Source organism: Neophocaena asiaeorientalis, unplaced genomic scaffold (assembly GCF_003031525.2).
Source record: "Neophocaena asiaeorientalis asiaeorientalis breed wild unplaced genomic scaffold, Neophocaena_asiaeorientalis_V1.1 scaffold183, whole genome shotgun sequence".
NCBI classification, from domain to species: domain Eukaryota; kingdom Metazoa; phylum Chordata; class Mammalia; order Artiodactyla; family Phocoenidae; genus Neophocaena; species Neophocaena asiaeorientalis.
The window spans coordinates 5,038,204-5,043,825 of record NW_020175199.1 but is presented as its reverse complement, the minus strand read 5'-3'; the positions used below and the strand labels follow the sequence as shown (position 1 = coordinate 5,043,825).

Genomic DNA, 5,622 nt, shown 5'->3' with positions numbered 1-5,622 from the left:
GCATCGGCAGGCGGACTCTCAACCACTGCGCCACCAGGGAAGCCCAGGAATTTTTATTCTTAAGAATAAAAATTCTCGGGAGTTCCCTGGCAGTCCAGTGGTTAGGACTCCATGCTTTCACTGCCGAGGGCCTGGGTTCGATCCCTGGTCTGGGAACTAAGATCCCACAAGCTGTGTGGTGCAGCCAAGGAAAAAAAAACGAATAAAGATTCTCAGGAGTCACATGTAACTAAAGACTCTGAGAATAGAAAATTTGATTAAATCACGTAGTAATCAAATACAAAGATTACTACAAAAACAATACAGCTCCAGTCAATCCTTGTCTAAAATATATTATCAAGCACCTGTGAGCAACCCTAAATTGTACTGAAAACCACAGTACACTTAGGCCCTAGAGGGAAAGTCAGAAGCAAACCTTGATAATGCTTCCTGTCACTCCTTCACCCTAAGATTTTGAATGTCTGTGCTCTTCACAAATGAGACTTTATAAAAGCTGCTTTTAAATTCCAGACGTTGGATCACAGTAAATTCAGTGTGAAATAATCCACTGTGGGATAAAAGTTCACAGGGGTGACAAATGGAGTTAAAGAAGTCTCTGGTGCCTTCCTTCTGAGAAATACTACACCCACAGAGTTACAGTGGATGGCGAGCACCTCAGAAGGCTACACTTCTTCTGTATACAAGTGAAACTGCCTCAAGGAAACAGAAGCTTTTTTTCTGAAGTGATTAGTAGGAGTACCACACCTAAGACTTAAGTAACAGGTTCTAACCCCTCCAGGTGGAGTGAAGAAAGGCAGTGGCTTAGAGCAGAGACAGAGCCCCAGGGCAACCCTTTCAGAGTGGTAGCTGAAGATAGTAGGATTTCTGGTTCTCTTTTCCCTTCATCTAAAGCTGCACTGTGTGATAACGGGGCCATTTAGCCACATAGGCTTGTTGCACACTGGAAATGTGGCTAGTATGACTGAGGACCTGACTTTTTACTTTGTCAAGTACACAACATAACATTTACCATCTAAACATTTCTAAGTTCAGTAGTGTTAAGTACATTTGGTATTGTGCAACCAATCTCCATAGTTCATTTTTATCTTGAAAACCTGAAACTCTCTGCTTATTAACAACTTCCCATTTCCTGCCTCCCCCCAGTGTCTGGCAGCATCACCATTCTAATTTCTGGCTCTATGAATCTGACTACTTTTGATACTTCATGTAAGTGGAATCATACAATACTTGTCTTTTTGTGACTGGCTTATTTCACGTAGCATAAGGTCGTCAAATTCATGTTCCAGAATTTCCTCCCTTTGTAAAAAGGCTGAGTAACATTCCCTTGTCTGTATACACCACATTTTGTTTATTCATTCATCTGGCAATGGACACTTGGGTTGCTTCCAACTTTTGACTATTGTAAATAATGCTGCTATGAACATTGGTGTACAACTATCTCTTGAGACTGTGCCTTCAATTCTTTCAGTTACATATCCAGAAAACAGAACTGCTGGATCATATGGTAATTCTTTTTAAATTTTTGAGGAGTTATCATACAGTTTCCCACAGCAGCTGCAACATTTTACATTCCTATCAGCAACACACAGAGTTCCAATTTCTCCACATCCCTGCCTTAATGTGAATTTAAAACTCATAATTCAGTTATGGAAAAATTTTTAAGTATGTTTGGAACAACATGGATATAGGAATCTGCTTTTTTAACTCTAAATTTTATGAAATCTAAATATTAAGTATTCCTAATAAAAATTAAAATTCCTGACTTAAAAAAATATATGGAGATGTGTTGTAAGTGGAAGACACACACCAGGCTTCAAAGGATAAAAAAAGAACATAAAATGTCTCATTGATAATGTTATATATTGACTACATATGAGATGATATTTTGGATATGTTGATCCAAATAAAACTATTAAAATTAATATTACCTGTGCTTTTACTTTTGTAAATGTGGCTACTAGAAAAAATTTAAATTACATTTGCAGCTCACATTATATTTCTATTGGACAGCACTGCTATAGAGGTAGCTACTACCACTCGTACCACATAATGAAAGGCATCAGATTCTGGAAGACAAGCTCCTTCTGCAGTCCAAATTGTTGTAAGTCAAGCAAGCCCTTTTTTTCTTTTTTTTAAAAATAAATTTATTTATTTACTTTTGGCTGCGCTGGGCTTTCGTTGCTGCACGCAGGCTTTCCTTAGTTGCGGCGAGTGGGGGCTACTCTTCGTTGCGCTGTGCGGGCTTCTCATTGCAGTGGCTTCTCTTCTTGTAGCGCATGGGCTTCAGTAGTTGTGGCACACGGGTTCAGTAGTTGTGGCTTACAGGCTCTAGAGCTCAGGCTCAGTAGTCGTGTCGCACAGTCTTAGTTGCTCTGCCCGCACCAGGGTTCGAACCCGTGTCCCCTGCATTGGTAGGCGGATATCTTAACCACTGCGCCACCAGGGAAGTCACCAAGCAAGCCTTTTTCAACCTCTCTTCTGCCCTTGACATCTATATGTATCCTTCTTTTACTGCAGGAGGATTACCTGAATGAAAATTTCTATCCACTGTTACTGTGAAAAGCTGGGCTATTATACTTAGTCCCTCAGTGACTATCTGGGGTCCAGGCTTGAGTATCCTATATTCTCTGTTTTGTTGGTGTATCATAGCCTGATGCCTTCCATTACAGTATCAATTAATTCCTGTGCCTGCGTCATGGCTGGGGGCTGTGTGACAACACCACACCACAGAAAGCTCAGGAGATGTGTCCATGTGTTTGCAGAGTTGAAAGAGGCATTTTCATTTCTTCTTCTTCGACTTGACAGTGCTTCCTTGACACAACTTCTCCTGTATCTTTGTGATTCTTACCCACTTACAGCTTACTTCCACTCTGAAAGCAGTCAGGAATCTTACTTTTGTCTATGTGATGACAAAATAGTGAAGCAGGACCTAGACCAGGTGTGGTCACTTTCAGTGACTGTGGCTACAATCCCAGAGGGATTGAGGGGAGGGAAGGGGGGGCTACGGGGGGACCCAGGAAGGAACCCTGAAATGTCAGGTAGGGAAGATCCAGAAGCTGGAATTGAGGCAGAAGAGCTGTTGTGACTAGAGCTGTTGCTCTTGACTACACCTCTTCTCATTTCTGTTGCTCATACTGGGGTCACTCTAGATATAATAACCATCACCCCAGTTCAAAGCAAAAATAATCCTTCTCCCTAAAGGGTATATTGGGCATAAGCTTTTTTTTTTAATGTTTTTAAAAAAATTTATTTATTTGGCTATATCAGGTCTTAGTTGTGGCACATGGGCTTTTCGTTGTGGCGTGAAGTCTCCAGAGTACACAGGCTTAGCTGCCTCACAGCTTGTGAGATCTTAGTTCCCCGACCAGGGATCAAACCTGTGTTCCCTGTATTGGAAGGTGGATTCTTAACCACTGGACCACCAGGGAAGTCCCTGGGCATAAGCTTTTTTTAAATAAAATTTTTATTTTGGAATAATTTTAAGTCTACAGATAAGTTGCAAAGATAGTACAGGGAGCTCCTGTATACCCTTTACTTTTTTTCCCTGTATTTAATGTCTATATAACCATGGCACATTTGTCAACACTAAGAAATTCACATTGGTATAATACTCTTAATTAAACTACAGACTTTAGTCTGAGTTTACCGTTTATGTCCTTCTACCGTTCTAGAATCCAAACCACAATCCCACATGGCATCTAGCATACAAGCCTTTCATATACCAAGATCTTGCCCCATTTTATCATTCACATTAATGTTTGTTTTGATTTCTCGTTAGAGTATAGGCTCTAAAGTTTTGTATGGTTATGTATAATTCATAAATGTAAGTTTATTCATACTGGTGATGCCCACCAAAGACTACCGAAACATAGCTATGGTCAAACAATGAAGGGTTAACTGCTATAGTGAGGGAGACCTGACACTATGGGCAACCATGCATCTCAGAAAATGGGTGTTAAAGAGGGCTTATTATAGTGCTTAGGCTTGTGTTAGGTGATTTGGGGGCAGGCCCAAGGAAACAGGGGTCTGCTCTGGTGCTGTCAGAAAGTGGGGCAATTCAGTGATTCGCTTAATAGTTTTTATCTGGAAAGCAAGACAAATGGATCATTAGTGAAGCAACAGTCACTCATGTTAGCTAGGGAAGGGATGTTTGGTCATCTTTTTGTGGTTGCAGTGTCCATCTGTTTAGGCACGATTAGTCTTATTTTCTTCACCTTCCATCTCGTCAGAGACCTCATCTGACATCAAAATTCCATGACGTCGCTTACGTATATCAGGGCATTCAGGCCAGCTACCAACGGTGGCTCTGGGGGCTCCTTTACTTCTTAGAGCTGAACCTGATCATAATTAAGATGGAAAGCAAAAGGAGATTGCTTAGCAGTTTTCGCTACAGGATATGACAACTGTTGGTCCCTGACACTGCTAATTCGACACTGTACATGTGCTTAACAAATAACTCGTCGCCAAGGGCTGGAAAGTTCGATGTGTCTTTTTCAGAGCAGAAACACGGCTGGTTTGGATGTAGCAGGAACTCAAATGACACTAAACTGGCGTACGTGTTTCTTCCAGAAGTGAAGGTCTTAGTGGTGACATCCTCTGCCCCAGCACTTTGTCTCTGAGGACCAGGCCTGAACCGAAAGCCCTGCGGACCTGAAGCAGGGGTCACCAACCCCCTGGGGCCGCTACCAGTCCCTAGCCTGTTAGGAACCCGGCCACACAACAGGAAGTGAGCGGCAGGCAACGAAACTTCATCTGCTGCTCCCCATCGCTCACATTACCGCCTGAACCATCGCTGGAATTACTGCCGGAACCATCCCCCCCACCACTCGCATTACCGCCTGAAACTCCACCCCCCAAAAATTGTCTTAAACAGTCCCTGGTACCAAAAAGGCTGGGGACCACTGGTCTGAAGGAACAAGCCGAGGAAGCCAGGCGAGGTCCCATGACCCTGCAGAGCAGTGACCCAAGACCTGACAGCACAGCCTGCGGCCGCCCCTCAAGTTCTGCCTCTAAAGCCGCCATTATCGGTCTCCGCTGTTCCCGGTTCCCTCCTTCCTTCTCAGCAGGAAATGACTCTCATCTCCTTCTACCACGCTGGTCTTCTATCCAGGCGTCGTCTGGGCTCACTGTTTGGGGGACTCTCCCAGTCAGTAACTTTAGAAGCTCAGACGTGCCTCACAAGCCCTGCCCTACCCCCAAGGAGAAATCACGTAGACCCCTCGCCTCCCTTCCCAGCAGCGCCCGGCTCTGCAAGCCCCGGCCCCGCCCTGCGCCTGGCCGACCAATCCCCGGCTCCGCTCCGAACGCGTCACAATGGCGCCCTCGTGGCCCCGACCCCGGACGCCCTCCTCGGAGACCCCGCCCCGGCGCGGTCTTTGCGTCCTTCCGGCTCGCTTTCGGAAGTAGGATTGCGCCGCGTCTTCCTGGAGAAGAAGGTGGGGTTTGGCGAGAACCCGGAAGCGGGGCGGGGGCGCGGGTTCCTGGGGCTGTAGTTCTCTGATGCTTGGGCACAGGACCGACAGGGGGCAGAACACGCCGAGAGCCGAAGGGCTTTCGGAGGCAATGCATGCGCACGACGTGCGGGAGTTGTAGACTCCGGCCCGCCGAGCTCCTGACCGCGCC

The 5,622-nt window shown here is 45.1% G+C and overlaps 1 pseudogene; it reads right to left on the bottom strand.

The window, feature by feature from the left end:
- The window catches only part of LOC112413297 (myelin protein zero-like protein 2 pseudogene), a 5,721-nt pseudogene extending 699 nt beyond the window's left edge, over positions 1-5,022 (bottom strand).
- Positions 5,023-5,622: the final 600 nt, after the last annotated feature.